This window comes from Toxorhynchites rutilus, chromosome 3 (assembly GCF_029784135.1).
Source record: "Toxorhynchites rutilus septentrionalis strain SRP chromosome 3, ASM2978413v1, whole genome shotgun sequence".
NCBI classification, from domain to species: Eukaryota; Metazoa; Arthropoda; class Insecta; order Diptera; family Culicidae; genus Toxorhynchites; species Toxorhynchites rutilus.
This window is the reverse complement of record NC_073746.1, coordinates 272,931,484-272,949,099: the sequence shown is the minus strand read 5'-3', so window position 1 is coordinate 272,949,099 and position 17,616 is coordinate 272,931,484. Positions and strand designations below refer to the sequence as shown.

Here is a 17,616-nt window from a genome sequence, read left to right as displayed (position 1 = left end):
AAATGAAAATTTTCTCTACCAGTTATTAATATGTGTTTATACTGGTAATACCTAAAATATATGAATAAGTTGTTCTCAATCTTCTCGGTTGCCATCAATTGATATAATAATGTAGTTGAAGTCAATGTAAACACACTCTCCGACCGTCTTACAATTACATTCTGCTGACGAAATTTATTCAATCGAAATCGTTCGAGAAACTTAAATAATCAGTACAAAAAAAAAAGAAAAGTTTGCTCGTCCTTGTTCTGCCTACCCAGCCGCTGGTATCCAATTGACGATAGATTTGTATCTGGGTTTGGTCAAACAAAATACCCACAATGTCCTCAATGGGGAAACAAAAAAAACCACTCCAATCAGTGTGGAATAATGAGTTCAAAAGTTCGACCCCTCCTGGGAGGCTTTACACGTGTTACGTTTCATTCACATTTTTTGCTCTCTTCGTATTTTGGCGAAATGAAATTCACTGGTTAATTTCTGCCATTCGGAACACTAATTTCGTTTTCTGTATTCGATATTTTGTGGTGGATAGGTATAAATGATGCTTCGGCACATCATTTCCAGTATCGAGTAAACATTAAATCGTGTAGAATGCCATATTGGTGGCGGTATATTAGTGATATATGATGCGTATAACTTCCATATATATAGGCGATATACAGGGAAACTTCGATATAACGTACCCTCGTTAGAACGTACCCTCGATATAACGTCACTCGATATAACGTACATTTTACCTCGATATAACGTACACATTTCCAAAGTGTAAAGGAATATTTTTTTCAATATTTTTTTTCTGATAGAACAATAAATTATCTGTATTGTGATGCTAAGACAAGTTTTGTACCTTCAATCAATCCCGAAATACAGCTGGTTTTATGATTCCGGATTCTAAATGAATCTAGCTTTACTCAACAGTACGAAGGGAAACATCATGAGAAAGGCTGGGTTCGTCTTCTGATTGAAGCTATTCATTAACTGTACTAAAACAGCAACACAATAATGTATTATAGACTTTATTGTGCTTCGATATAACGTACAATTTTGAAAGTGAAATGTACGTTATATCGAAGTTTACCTGTATGTATATTAGGGTGCCAATGAAAATGATCATCTCAAATTTCAAAAAGTTACCCCATAAAAATTGTTTACCACCTCGAAAGAACATTCTATGCCAAATATCAGCTCAATCGGACATAAGGGAGAGTGGCACAAAGTGGTCAAAGTTTGAGTTTTTTGAAAATCGAAAAATCACCCAAGTAAGTAAAGGGAATCGTGGTTTTCGATTTTTTTTATGCCAAATCCTTAAAATAGCATGAAACGGCGAGAATTAGTGTCATTTCGAAATTTTTTTTTTGTCAAAAATCGACACTGGAACTTGTTTTTTTCGGAATACGAGACGAAACGTATGGCTTTGAGTACCAATAAAAATAGTTATCTCGATTTTTCATTCGGAACTTGCTGCGAAATGTTGATTTGCACTATAATATACCCTATGCAAAATATTAGCTCATTCGCACTTCACTTATTAGTGTCACAGACGTCAAAATTTGAGTTTTTTTGAAAAGCAAATAATCACCGAAAATCGGGGTTTTCAAAAAAAAATTTTGATGCCAAATGTCTTAAAATTGCATTAACCGTCGAGATTTACCGTTATCACGAAAAAAAATTTTTGTTGCTATTGGCACTCGGTCGTTTTTTTGTCTTTTTCAGACAAAAAAAAATTTGAGATAATTTTAAATATCGACGTGTCTTAGGGTGTTTTAGGGTCGATATTTTCCCATACATTCATTGGCACCCTAATGTATATGTCATATGATATACATATTGTAAAGCCGTATATAACGATACTACGATGCTTGTTACACTGATTTGCGATTTGACTCGACAATCAATATATATAAAAGAATGCCATACAAATGAAACACCGATTTATGCATAACTCAAGAACTAATCAAGCAAATGGAGCCAAATTTGTGAAGTGAAGGTTTTAGGGGACAAGAAATGCTTTTATGGTGATTCGACACTCCTCTCTCCTCTCTAAGAGGGGGCTGCCATACAAATGAAACATAGATTTATGCATAATTCGATTAATACACAATTCTAATGAAGCAAATAAAACTATATTTGGCATATGAAGGTTTTAGGGGACAATAAATGTTTCTATGGTAGTTCGACATTCCTCACCCCCTCTCTAAGGGGGTGGCTGCCATACAAATGAAACGCAAATTTCTGCATAACTCGTGAACTAATGAAGCAGATGACACCAAAATTGAAATGTGAAGATTTGAGAGTACAGGAAATGTTTCTATGATGGTTTGACGGCCCTCCCTCCTCTGGAAGGAGAAAGGCGGTCCCATAAAAATATTACACATATTTCAACCAACCATATTAACAATTGAACATTTTCGGAAATCTGAATAAAAATTGGAAAAGCCGTAAAATTTAATTCCCATAATTGATTAGCGGTTTTAGTCCTTTTGATGTTGCCGCTAACGAAACTTATCTTTGTTCGAATGTGGAATTGGATTTTCAGGTGAAAAAACGCACTGCTACATCTTCTAACTATATGAACAAAAATGAATCGCCAAATGTGTTGGTATGCGCAAAACTCGAGAAAGGAATTGTCCGATTTAGGGCTGTCTTCTTTCTATCATTGTATCATTCTGTATCAAACATTTATTCCATGTAACGAAGATGTTATTTGCAAGTAATTGAAGAATCTTGAACTAGAATTGTGTCTGAAAATAAATTTATATTATTTATAATGACGAGTTTTGATAGAAGTACTAGGAGATTCATAGTATAAGAAAATTGTAAAGGGTCTATTAGAAGATTCACCTTTTCTTAAAATCGTTGAACTTCTGCTGCATTTTGACGTGGGACTACGTCTAACTAACGAATATATTGGATATAAAATGTAAACCCAAACACAGAACATGCAGGAAAAAATGAAAGATTTCGAATGCTTATAACTCGAACATTTCTTAAGGGGGTATTCTAGTGTAGAGACACGAATTTTGGACGTTCCTTCGAGCTCCGTAAAAATAAAACAAAGAAATTTTCACTATCCATTGTATCATTATTTGTTCATCTATCTTTTAACAATAAATCAAAAATTGAACGGAGAAAAAATATTCATAACTAGAATAATTGAGAGCTTATGAAGTGAGATGGTTCAAAAAACAAAAAGTTGTGCCATGGCGTACACGATTCTAGCCCTTCTGGTTATTCGAAACAAAAAAATCGAACAGATTCTGAATCAGTAGAGATGTCGCTATCACATAAACCTCGTACAAGTCAAAAACATCTTTTTTGGCAAAATGGCGGCCGTTTGAAAAACTAAATGTGGTTTCAAACGTTTTTTCTTACGTTCCTAGTTTTTTTAAAAATAGTAAAATTTAAAAAATACTATTTTTTAGAGGTTCATGCGATAGTTTGCAGATTGTATCCATATTATTTCAATATTAATCGGTTCAGTAGAACTTGAGATATTGTGTACGCCAGTTTGAAAAAAAAAGTCTCGAGAAAAACTGAACGTCTGAAGTTCATTGTTATGGCGTAACAGGTTAGATACCGCATCACTAAAATGGCTTTAACTCGGTAAATAATAGGATTTTCGATAAGTCCTTTCTATGGTATATTCTTGAATGTCTAAACTACAGAAATACGAAGAAATTTTTTTTGATTGAATGAATCGATCGTGTGAATCGGTAGCGCCTGAATTGTTGATTCGGCATGCTTGCTCAGGATGTGTTTGCACTCTACATAACTTTTCATCTCCAGTCGCAAAATTGTTGCCGAATATTGCACTGGGTGAGAGTATCAGATTACCAGAGATATGATTTGCGATTTATATTATAGTTGTTACTTAGACTTATATACTTTCTATAAATTTCACAAACGCTAAGAGTTAATCATATTCTGTTGCTTCTGCAAACTCTTTCAAACCATAGGTCTTTCTCAGTACTGCGAAAAATTTCTGCTTTAGAGTTAACTCTATATTTTCGCTCAATTCTCAAATAATACAATAATTCGCTCAATTATAATCAATAATATGTCGGAAAACAAAGCAAAATATGTTGTTTCCGTTGACAGTAAGCAAGACGAATGTTATTGAGAAATTTCGAAACTAAGAGAAAGGTGTAATTGGTCTTGAAAGACTCAGATGGAATCCTCCTATATTTTGTAACAATAACAAACTAACAACAAACTGTATTGTTCCTTGTTTCTTGTTTCTTGTTTCTTGTTTCTTGTTTCTTGTTTCTTGTTTCTTGTTTCTTGTTTCTTGTTTCTTGTTTCTTGTTTCTTGTTTCTTGTTTCTTGTTTCTTGTTTCTTGTTTCTTGTTTCTTGTTTCTTGTTTCTTGTTTCTTGTTTCTTGTTTCTTGTTTCTTGTTTCTTGTTTCTTGTTTCTTGTTTCTTGTTTCTTGTTTCTTGTTTCTTGTTTCTTGTTTCTTGTTTCTTATTTCTTGTTTCTTGTTTCTTGTTTCTTGTTTCTTGTTTCTTGTTTCTTGTTTCTTGTTTCTTGTTTCTTGTTTCTTGTTTCTTGTTTCTTGTTTCTTGTTTCTTGTTTCTTGTTTCTTGTTTCTTGTTTCTTGTTTCTTGTTTCTTGTTTCTTGTTTCTTGTTTCTTGTTTCTTGTTTCTTGTTTCTTGTTTCTTGTTTCTTGTTTCTTGTTTCTTGTTTCTTGTTTCTTGTTTCTTGTTTCTTGTTTCTTGTTTCTTGTTTCTTGTTTCTTGTTTCTTGTTTCTTGTTTCTTGTTTCTTGTTTCTTGTTTCTTGTTTCTTGTTTCTTGTTTCTTGTTTCTTGTTTCTTGTTTCTTGTTTCTTGTTTCTTGTTTCTTGTTTCTTGTTTCTTGTTTCTTGTTTCTTGTTTCTTGTTTCTTGTTTCTTGTTTCTTGTTTCTTGTTTCTTGTTTCTTGTTTCTTGTTTCTTGTTTCTTGTTTCTTGTTTCTTGTTTCTTGTTTCTTGTTTCTTGTTTCTTGTTTCTTGTTTCTTGTTTCTTGTTTCTTGTTTCTTGTTTCTTGTTTCTTGTTTCTTGTTTCTTGTTTCTTGTTTCTTGTTTCTTGTTTTTTGTTTCTTGTTTCTTGTTTCTTGTTTCTTGTTTCTTGTTTCTTGTTTCTTGTTTCTTGTTTCTTGTTTCTTGTTTCTTGTTTCTTGTTTCTTGTTTCTTGTTTCTTGTTTCTTGTTTCTTGTTTCTTGTTTCTTGTTTCTTGTTTCTTGTTTCTTGTTTCTTGTTTCTTGTTTCTTGTTTCTTGTTTCTTGTTTCTTGTTTCTTGTTTCTTGTTTCTTGTCACCTTGCCGTATTTCTCCTTTTCACGGATCACTGGTGCATATGACATAGTTCACGCAAAGTTTACACGCTGAACTTTTTTTTTTTGTGTTTGCACCTCAGTTTAGTGTTTTGCGTTACCGCGATTTTCTGAATCCGCTGCACCCTATTCCGCAGATTATCGGGGCTCTACCGTTTGAGATTTACGCTTTTATTGTGATTTCAAATGCCATCATATTCCCTTCTAGTGTACGGAACCAATTCGCAACATATGGTATTCATCAGGAATGTCTATATCTATGCACAGAATGAATTGAGTGGTAGCATACGCTCTGCTTGGCATGTTCCTTATTCCGTTTGGTCCGCCCAAGATCTTCATCGTTCATGTGCCTACCAGCACCGGCGAGCTACACAAGCAGCAATAAACCCATAATAAGATGCTTTTAAGAGCGACGCTTCGGTACTATAATTTATGCATCAATTAGGGCAGAAGACTACTCAAACTTTTTTGTTCCATGTTTCCTGATAACTTCTCACCCAGTAGTTGGAGCTGGGCCAACAGAATGCTTCCAGAAGAAATTGTTCTTCTGCTATCCATATGTGAGATGAAAAGAACGGTGTTGATTGAAGCGGTTTGTTACAGAAAGCTGGTGGTGAACTGGGTGCCAAATATTGTTAATATATTTATATCCCTGGAACTCGTTGCAAAATAATTAACACTTGGAGATAAAACATGTAAACTAATGGTCAAACGATCGCCAAGCTGATCTTTCCTGGTGCGTGTTAATTATTTCACTTTCAACCAGATGAGCAAATCGTTCCTGCATAGATAAAAACCATTATGCATCACAACAAGAAACACGTAATTGCATCCAATTATAATTAATCATCTCGTGAGGAACACACCACCACCGTCTGGCAGCAGGCTGATTATGCATTGATTGTTTTAATTACACCCCTCTGCTTCGTCTCCTGCGTCGGGTGTGTGCCAAGTAGTCTTCCCAACCGTACGCTACGAACTCACCGAACTCACTTATGGTGACACACGTTACAGTATAAAATATTCAGTGGAATATACCTGAAGTGAGACTGTAACGCAATCTAGTTGGTTTTAATGATTCAAACTTGATTCAGATGCATCATCTGATGATTATGTATGTAATACAATTATAATTTTTTTAGCTTTTTTTTTCTTGTTATACATTTGTATATTTCACATTTGTTCTCGACTCCTGTTTCTTAAAAATGATCTGTGATATAACGACTATCTACAACGAGTCGCCTTTTGCAAAATTATTCTCAGCAACTTTAAAGGGATTTATTTGAAACGTGTGCCGAAGAAATTTACAAATTAATTCAATTTTTTGCCTTGCATGTTGAAATTTTCTCTACTTGTGGTAACACAATTCATGGTTATTGACGTTGCTCTGACACTCATCGCCATTTCGGTTACCCAAACTAGAAGATATGTTATAACAATTTTAGCTCAGTCACGTTTGTGTTTTTGTTCTCGGATGCATTTTTTTTTCGTATGGTGATGTGGACAATCTGCTTTCTTACGAACGTTGAAATGGTCAGTGCTCGGTTGAATCTTTTTTCACGCTCCAGCTGTTCCACAATATGGCAACTACATGCTCACATCAAACGACAAAGTTGATGCATGTTACAAACGAGAGTAATCTCATACCCTTCTCATAGGGCAGCTCGGAGAATGTATGTGGATGCGTTTCGGCCTGATGCATATCGATATGAGTTTGTTTTTTGGGGGTGTTTCTGGGGCGCACAGCTGCGTCGAACAAGGATTGAACGAAGACATTGATTGGATGGTAGAAGCGTTTGATCATATTGAGGCTAATTTTCTTTCTCAGCCGTCTCATACGACACTGCAGGATGGATCCAATCGAGACATTTATTTTCCTTTCAATTTCACATGGTTGAAAGTTTTTTTTTTGGTAACAAACTGCGCGTTTTCTTTGCTGTTATTTTCTCACACCACCTTCGGCTTTGTTATAAAATCAACCCTTCGCAACAAACCCTAGGATTAGGGGTTTTCTTTGACATGTGACACGAAAACGTCACAAACAGCAGTGTGCGAGCGTGGAATTTTTGGAAAAATGCTCGTTATGAAACTTTTTTTTTCTTGTGAGAGTCGCAAAAGCGAGTAGAAGGCAGGAGGAAAATTTCCAGGAAGTACCCCAAAGGAACGCAACAAGGGGAGACACATTTTTGTGACTATGGGGTTCATCAATCAATTTCTCGGCCTATGGATTCAGGGCAGATTACAGCATGAGCACATGCTGAAGGAGGCTAACAAGCTCTTGTTGCTTTGCTTAGTGTGAGACATGCATTTAATAAAATAAAATTTCAAATATAGAATGGGTTTCAAGAAGAATAAAGAATGTGTCACATCAAATTGCATCACGGAAAAAACGCTGTAGAAATTCGCCCAGTAGACCGATCCTTTTGAAAATTTTAGACAGTAAAATAAAAACTATTAAACAACTTTTGGCATTTTCTTTTTATTCATACTTCGAGCCCAAGCCCGTATGCTCGCACCTTCCTCTTTACCCCGTCCATAAGGTTCTGTACAACGTCAGGTTGTAGTTTTTTTTTGAACAGAAATCCATTTTCTCTTGAAGTCCGCCTCCGATTTGACAACTTTTGGGTTCTTCCGGAGGGCCTGCTTCATAATCACCCAATATTTCTCTATTGGGCGAAGCTCCGGCGCGTTGGGCGGGTTCATTTCCTTTGGCACGAAGGTGACTCCGTTGGCTTCGTACCACTACAACACGTCCTTTGAATAGTGGCACAAAGCGAGATCCGGCCAGAAGATGGTCGGGCCCTCGTGCTGCTTCAATAGTGGTAGTAAGCGCTTCTGTAGGCACTCCTTAAGGTAAACCTGCCCGTTTAACGTGTCGGTCATCACGAAGGGGGCGCTCCGCTTTTCGCAAGAGCAGATCGCTTGCCACACCATGTACTTTTTGGCAAACTTGGATAGTTTCTGCTTGCGAATCTCCTCCGGAACGCTGAATTTGTCCTCTGCGGAGAAGAACAACAGGCCCGGCAGCTGACGAAAGTCCGCTTTGACGTAGGTTTCGTCGTCCATTACCAGGCAATGCGGTTTCGTCAGCATTTCGGTGTACAGCTTTTTCGTTCGATGACATTTTTCCAAATTTACGAAAAAATGACAGTGAAGCATGGCCAACGTGATCTATACACTCTTATCTGATTATAAGCGAAAGCTGAAGATATAATTCCCAAAAATTAAATTTCTACAGCGTTTTTTCCGTGATGCAATTTGATGTGACACGCCCTTTAATCGCTTAAGTGTTTCTGTTTACAGTTAAGCTTCAGTCACCAAGTATTGGGTTATCTGGAAAGTTCATTGCAGTGATGACCAAATCGAGATGCTCTTTAAATATAATCCTCGGTACACGACACGTGAATTATCTTATACTAATCTTATACCTTATCTTATAAGGAATAAGGTTAAGCTTGGTTACGTAAGTCGCTACAACGTATGGGTGTCGCACAATTTGACCAAAAATCATTTAATGTATCGTATCTCCATCTGCCTCTTCCAGTGAAAAAAAGCGTGGGTCCTAGGGGATGTTTTTGATTTTCTTGCTAATGAATGTACCAGAGAGCGTTATTATATCAGCCATTCCATGCCAAACCGATATCTTCTATATCTATAAAAATGGATTTATGTCTGTCTGTCTGTCTGATTCTTATGGACTCGGAAATAGCTGAACCGATCAACATGAAAATTGGTATGTTGTGGTTTTTGGGACCAGGTAGGGTTCTTATGATAGTTCAAGACCTCTACCCCCTCTCAAAGGCATACAAATAAAACACAAAAAACACAAAGCCATACAAATAAAACACAAAATTCTACATTACTCGAGAATTAATCAAGCAAATGAAACAAAATTTAGCATATGGAAGTTTTAGGGTGCAACAAATAATTTTATGGTTGTTAGATATTCCTCCCCCCTCTCTTTTAAGGGGGGGGGGGCGTGTTCTACCATACAAATGAAACACAAATTTCAGCATAACTCCAGAATTGATCAAGCAAATGAAACGAAATTTGGAATGTGGAGATTTTAGGGTGCAATAAATGATTTTATGGTGGTTAGACACTCCACCTCCCTCTCTAAGGGGTGGCTGCCATACAAATGAAACACAAATTTCTACATTACTCGAGAGTTAATCAAGAAAATGAAACCAAATTAGGCATATTGAGGTTGTAGGGTGCAATAAATGTTTCTATGGCGGTTAGACACTCCACCCCCCCTCTCTTAGGGGGAGCTGCCATACAAATGAAAGACAAATTTCTGCATAACTCGAAAACTAATCAACCAAATGGAGCCAAATTTGATCTTCGTTCGGAAGTGGAAATGGATTTTAATGTGATAAAACGCACTCCTATATGGTCTTCTATATATACAAAGAAAAATTGATCGCCGAATATGTTGATAAGAGGAAAACTCGAGAAAAGAATTGTCCGATTTAGGGCTGTCTTCATTTCTATCATTTCTATCATTCTGTATCAAACATTCTAATGAATCAACCTTACTATAGAGGCTCTAACACGTTGAGCTCCGCGTCGGTCCCCAGGGGTCGACGTTGAGCTTTTTGATAGAAAAGCGCTGACTGACTTGGACTGACAGTTTCAAAACAAAAAAATGAAAAAAATACGACTTGTTTTGGAATGTGTTACAAAATGTGAATACTTTCTAATCGAATTTCTGACTATTTTCTGTTTATACAAAAAGTACCGGTGGGAGCTGGGACCGACAATGATATTGTGCAAACGCTTTCGATGCGGGCTGAATGGAAAGCGCAGCGAGGAAAATACGGGGTGCAACGTGTTAAGTTTCAAAGGTCAAAGGTCAAGGCCTTGAAAAAGGCCAATTATAAGATCAATCAATGGGAGGTCCTGAGAAAGCTACATAGACTTTATTTGGAAGTTCGTGTCTAACAGGTTGTTCAAGAAAAAGTGTACTTTTCTGTTTTGCAATAGGCGTCATTTCACATTAAAAAAAATATAAATCATCTTATTGTCTTGGATTTTTTTCGGCTATCCTGAACGTGGTTTGTCATTAACACTACACTTTTTTTATTTTTTTTATCGTATATAAATTGTGTTTCAATGTGAGTTACTTTTCCATGATCATTGAAGGACGTAGAGAAGAATCTTTTGATTCAGAGAAATCCAATATTTCATTTGAAATTCCTTCCATTTACTCATTTTCAGAAAAACGGCCTTCTCTAGAGTCCAGTGGCTTTCAATCTTTTTTTGCTCAATTCTTTACGAAAATTAATCCCAGTGCTTCACCCCTATTAGTATTTTGTTAGAAAGTCTGTAGCATATCAGCAAAGTAATATAAGAATACAAACGGGTTTCAAGATGTATTCGTAACAAATTTAATTTAATACTTGTGTCTGATTACAAAAAAAGGTATATGAAACTGGGCACGTCAGCATGACACCTGCGCCTGAACGATTTCCGCCAAAATCGTGATTCTTGAAAACGTTGACAAATGTTATACAATTTCCTTTATATGGTTCTCTGAATTGTTTCTTCGTCTGTTCCATCATCATTCACTGACAAAAGTCTTTCAAACATTGCGAAGTTGTTCAATTGAACATTACATTTCAGATTTGGAAATGTTTGCCGAGGATCGCAAATTTTAGCGTATCCAATAAAACTTTTGTGGCAATTTTTGCTAATCATTGTCATCTTCAAAGCGAACAAATGTGCAATATTCCCTTGCACAATTCCTCCCTTTTAATGACCAAACTCCCCACTAGGGAGGAATTCCCCACCGGTTGAATATCACTGCTCTAGTCGTTATAATCGAATGCACTTGGTCTACTCTGGCTGTATACGGATCAGCAAAAATAAATTTATGCCATAAATCTGGCTATTTGCAACATTAGTGTGATCTGATAAAAGTAGAATGTAGAAAATTCTTGATTGTTTGCTACCATTGAGTCATTTTTACTTTTTTTTGTTACTTAGTCTGACTTATCACCGTTACAGACTTATCACCGACCTTGTATGCGATTAAGCCTTCTCACCATATCCTTGAAAAAAAATCTGCTAACCTTTTTCTCCGCATTAAGTAAGCCCAAAACAGGAATCGAGAAACATTTTATTGTGTACATAAGTTGTTAACGCATTTAATCATGTATGTTGACTAAATATTCTCGAGAAATGATAGAACTAAGTAAATGTAACAGATGCATCAGTAATTACTTTTTGGGCCGTTTATATCGAGCGATTCCATGCCAAACCGATATAGTGGTTCTCAGATTTTCAAGAAAAGTGGTAGATTAGGTTGCCCATTTCCATTTTAGGGTGATCCGAAAAATCACCTTTTTTCCTATTTTTCGACATATCAAATTGAACACTACACTTTAAGAAAATCGGATTTGGTTTTCGTTTATTATTGATTGTATTTGTTCTGTATGGCTTTCATGGTAATTTTTTCTTGAAAGCTGAGGTTTTTACAACTGAGGTACATAACACATTCAAAAAATCAGAGAGGCTTTTATCTTCGTTTTTGAGTTATAATTTTTGACATGACATTGGCTTCATTTTGATATGTCTATCATCTCAATCGGTTCAGTAGTTCAAAAGTTATGAGTTATGAAATATGAAAAGGGAAAAAGTTGATTTTTCGGACCACCCTGAAATGGAAATAAACAACCTATCGGTTTGACATGGAATGGCTGTATTACTATCTATAATTTGTGAGCGGAAACCAAGTTAAGATCCAAATATTTTTTCCCATCCTCATAGCTTCACTTTCGATTATTATCACAATTAATGAAAGCCTTAACGCAATAGGCACCGATCGCAGGATCTCTCAGATAAATTTGTTCGGTTCCCTGGATTGTGCTAGTAAGATCATTTTAATTTTAAACATGTTCTGGTACCCTTCCAGGTCGTTAAGTTATTTTCATGAACATTATGTCAATTACTGCGCTGGTTTGGGGAAATGTTTCTAGTTTTGGTTTCTAGGCTCAGTGAAACTAAAAGAATGATTGAGATACATGAGCGTTGACTCCTTTTCTATCTTCCGTACCATTTTCGATTATGATAACAAAAGTGCCCAATTTTGTTTAACCCGATATATGTTGGGAGCATAAATGGTTCTGTTAAAACTTTTCTTTTGATTTCTTTGTTCATTTTTATGTTGTCATATGTTTCCAGGTATATGAAACGCTGCCATTTCCATATACACTGCGTTTCACAACTATAGAACCACTCTTTTTTTTCTGAGTTTTCAAAGATATACAATAAGTCGGTTGAATCGAAGTATGTAGTGTAGGGTATAATAACTATCTTCATTTAAAAGACTGCCCATTTGAACTTTATTGTTGTGTTCAGGCTCGAAACAATAAAAAAAAACTAAAATCCCAGTGTTTCATAACTAAAGGGTGTGTCACATCAAATTGCATCACGGAAAAAACGCTGTAGAAATTCGCCCAGTAGACCGATCCTTTTGAAAATTTTAGACAGTAAAATAAAAACTATTAAACAACTTTTGGCATTTTCTTTTTATTCATACTTCGAGCCCAAGCCCGTATGATCGCACCTTCCTCTTTACCCCGTCCATAAGGTTCTGTACAACGTCAGGTTGTAGTTTTTTTTTTGAACAGAAATCCATTTTCTCTTGAAGTCCGCCTCCGATTTGACAACTTTTGGGTTCTTCCGGAGGGCCTGCTTCATAATCGCCCAATATTTCTCTATTGGGCGAAGCTCCGGCGCGTTGGGCGGGTTCATTTCCTTTGGCACGAAGGTGACCCCGTTGGCTTCGTACCACTCCAACACGTCCTTTGAATAGTGGCACGAAGCGAGATCCGCCCAGAAGATGGTCGGGCCCTCGTGCTGCTTAAATAGTTGTAGTAAGCACTGTAGGCACTCCTTAAGGTAAACCTGCCCGTTTACCGTGCCGTTCATAACGAAGGGGGCGCTCCGCTTTCCGCAAGAGCAGATCGCTTGCCACACCATGTACTTTTTGGCAAACTTGGATAGTTTCTGCTTGCGAATCTCCTCCGGAACGCTGAATTTGTCCTCTGCGGAGAAGAACAACAGGCCCGGCAGCTGACGAAAGTCCGCTTTGACGTAGGTTTCGTCGTCCATTACCAGGCAATGCGGCTTCGTCAGCATTTCGGTGTACAGCTTCCGGGCTCGCGTCTTCCCCACCATGTTTTGCTATTCGTCGCGGTTAGGAGCCTTCTGAACCTTGTATGTACGCAGGCCCTCCCGCTGCTTGGTCCGCTGGACGAATGAACTTGACAAATTCAGCTTATTGGCGACATCCCGGACCGAACTTCTCGGATCACGTCTAAACTGCTTAACTACGCGCTTGTGATCTTTTTCACTGACGGAGCATCCATTTTTGCCGTTCATCACCTTCCGGTCGATAGTTAGGTTCTCGAAGTATCGTTTTAGTACTCTGCTGACCGTGGATTGGACGATTCCCAGCATCTTACCGATGTCCCGATGTGACAACTCCGGATTCTCGAAATGAGTGCACAGGATTAATTCACGACGCTCTTTTTCGTTCGACGACATTTTTCCAAATTTACGAAAAATTGACAGTGAAGCATGGCCAACGTGATCTATACACTCTTATCTGATTATAAGCGAAAGCTGAAGATATAATTCTTAAAATTAAATTTCTACAGCGTTTTTTTCCGTGATGCAATTTGATGTGACACACCCTTTATAGAACCAGAGGGAAAAACTCGTACTCCTTTACAAAATTAACGTCAATTTCACATGAATTACAATAAGTTTCTAATTCGTAGGTCATCTTTAGTTCTCAATCAGTTCAAATAACCCATTCAGGGTGGTTTCGATCAAGCTGCGCCATGTTGTAGTGTATATCCCGTTCCAAACAGAGGACTCTGCTAGTTTAAGCTCTTCAAATCACTTATACTGCTTGCAAGCTGCATCTATAATACGTACGACCACTCCTTATAAGTTTTTGATAGGGATTTGATCTGGTAAACAAGTGCACCGGTTCAGAATCTGAAGCCCCTATTTAATAAACCATGCCTTGACTATCCGAATGTTATGAATTGGTGCCAAATTACATAATTATCATGGTATCTTTGAGGCAAAAACAGAAACCTGAACCAGGCCGTTTTGAAAATATTTTCCTTAAACCAGCCTGCAAAGTTACATGTTGAAAAATTAAATGACACGTTCCGTAAGTCCTTCCAGTATGAAGAAATTCTATTCAAGCTGGATCAGAGGAGCTCTCTTGAAATAGTGAAACTCATGGGATTAGCTTCCACATTAGATTTTGGACCCACAGCTTTGGAGATGGCATGTTCATGGTTTGGGGAGAATTTTCTCAAAAAGGCCTGGTTTACGTAGTTTACCATCAACCCAAATGAACAGCCAGAAGTGCAACGAAGTAATTCAGAATCATTTTCTGACGTTTTTACATCAAAAACAATGTGATAATTGAGTAATTTGGAATCAATTCATAAAATCCGGAAAGTAATGGCATGGTTTGATGAATAAGGGTTTTAGATTCTGGACTGGTCAACTTGTTTACCAGATCAAAACCCTATAAAGAACTTATGAGGAGTGATCGTACGAATAGTAGGAGCAGCTTACAAGCGGTATGAGTGATTTGACGAGCTTGAACGGTCAGTATCCTCTGCGTAGAACGAGATACACACTATAACATAGCGCAGCTTGGTCGAAACCACACCGAATGGGTTATTTGAACTGATTGAGAACTAAAGATGACCTACGAATTAGAAACTTATTGTAATTCATGTGAAATTGACGTTAATTTTGTAAAGGAATGAGATTTTTTTCCATCTGGTTCTACAGTTATGAAACACTGGAATTTTAGTTTTTTGATTGTTTCGCGCCTGAACAGAACAATAATGTTGAAATGGCCAGTCTTTTAAATAATGATAGTTATTATACGCTACACTATATGAGGGGCGTAGAATGAAAGGGGCCCAGATTCATATATTTTCGAGCGGTTATGGACACCATGTCGACCGAGCGACGGAAAGTGCTACAAAAGTGCTAGAATCTTACCCCGCCTTACCTCCTGCAGGCAGCACTGCCTACAGTTTCAGCTATAATTGTACGCGATTACATATGAGTGAAATGGCATCACTGCAGCGATTGCTCTTTCTCTTTCTTCCTAGATTGCCATTTGAATAAACACTCACTCTAGATAGAAGGTAAACATAAGCATCAGTTCATTTCCAAGGAACTGATGCTTATGTTTTTTTGCACCGTATTATTTTGTAAAAAGTGTATATAATAAGAAAATGCGATTGAAACGTTTGAGAAAAAATTATCCTCGCTGAGCCCTCTTCCTTCGGAATGGAATTTATAGAGTGTCCTCTGATGTCCTCTCAGTCTTTTCTTGAAAAAAGGAAACTCTAAAGTTAGTTAAAAATAACGATGTTCCGGAAGTTTACTGCTTTAATCCAACTTTATTTTAGGTTCGCAAACGCTGCTATACCGATTGTGTCTAGAAATGTCTGTGCCGGGAAAGGAATTGAAACTGCATAGTCATTCCACTGATTTCAAGTTATAAGAAGATTCTATGAATACAAAGAGCGATAAAGATAATATGTAGATGGGTATATAGTTGAATCATCTAAACTTTTCAATGCTGTTTGTAAAAATTCCAAAGGACATTTCTAGCCTGCATTGGTCAATTTTCATTCAATCGAATCTTTATACGGCTTGACAGGTATGGAACATTATTCTCGATGAATGCATACTTATTTTGAATTTCTTGTAGATTGATGAATGAGGCAATTGTCACATTATAGTCCTTTTGTGTTGAGATTGTGGATTTCCACAAGACTGTAACGTCATCGAGCTCCAACGCAACTTGAGCTAGGTATACTTGGTTTTCTTTGGATATGATTCCCCAAATCGAATGGGAATAGATCAGAATCAGGATGGTGACCAGCAACTTTGGGTTGGCAAACAAGAGGCAGCGAATATTTAGAAATAACAGGAAAATGCCCAAGGTTGAGGTGCGTTTGGTGAAATATATTGTATGTTCCGAGTTATAAGCGGGTTTAGTAAATATCCAACATACACATGAGTTATTAAATATTTTTGCCACACGGAAACGCTAGAACGCACATTACGCTGAAAAAAAAAAGATTATTTCACTATTAAAGAACTCGAAATGATTGTGAAAGTAATTCATGTGCTGCAGGAAAACCTAGGCAGAGTATCCAGCTATGGTATCTGTTCTACTTATTGTAAGGGAAAAACATAGAGATGCATTGGACTTCACATCTATTCCAAAATCAGAAACTTGCATCATAATTGAGTGTTAGAATATAAGTTCATATCTTAATCATTGTGACCATGAAACTTCACATAACTTCGTACACTGAAGCTATTCTATGTGTTCATATCGCTCAGGTATATTATCAACTACGAAATTGTAACTCAAATTCAGCTGCTAGGTTCTCTATCGATTTTTTTTTGTATATTTAAGATACATATGTCAGATTTATTTTACCTGAATTCAATTTAATTTGTATAAATAATAAAATAAATATATATCAATTGTGTGTTTTTTTTTGTTTAAACATAAATGAAAACAAACAGTGGAAGCCATAAGAACGATCGAGCAGTGCTGCAATCGGTCGACGCGGTGCCAGATTGGCAAAGTGTTGTCTAGAAATTGCTTGTCAAATACGAAGGAAAGGTCGACAAAATCATTGCAAAATGGCACGACATCGGAACCGCTGTCGACACCATTTTCTGGGACCGATTTGACACAATAAAGTAGAGTGGGGGTGTAAGTGATTTCATCGATTTCTCTACATCGACTCTCTCTTTTGGTCATAACTTCCCACATTCCGTTTTGCCTGCCAAGATCGGGTCGATGAAATGTCAACAATCGACCTCAAATGCTGCCACCTTGCAATCGAGTTATCGACCTTTCATATGCATTCATCGAAGAACTTGACGCCACTTTTTCGCCAACATGTGCAAGGCGTCGACCTGCTTGCAGCGCTGCTTGCTGCTTGTTTGTGTTGGTTTGTTATTAAAATGAAATGAAATATTAAAAGGAAAATACATAATCAATTTTAGTCATTTTATTACTCGAAAAAATACGTATTACAAAACAATATGTGTTTGTGATATACAAATAACCACAATACAGCGAAATTTTTAAATCCGGGGTTTCCGGATTGACGATTCGAGTCCAGCTGAGCTCGTTGATAAATACCTCCTGCGTTGATAGTTTTTATTTCCTTGATACACATTTGTGCCCGAGGATTCGATTCTGCTGTTGCCGCTGTTGTTGC

The 17,616-nt window shown here is 37.0% G+C and overlaps 1 protein-coding gene across 1 annotated transcript in view; it reads left to right on the top strand.

The window, feature by feature from the left end:
- Positions 1-17,616, top strand: part of LOC129778563 (putative mediator of RNA polymerase II transcription subunit 26) — a 162,832-nt gene that overhangs the window by 1,528 nt on the left and 143,688 nt on the right. The window lies entirely within an intron of this gene.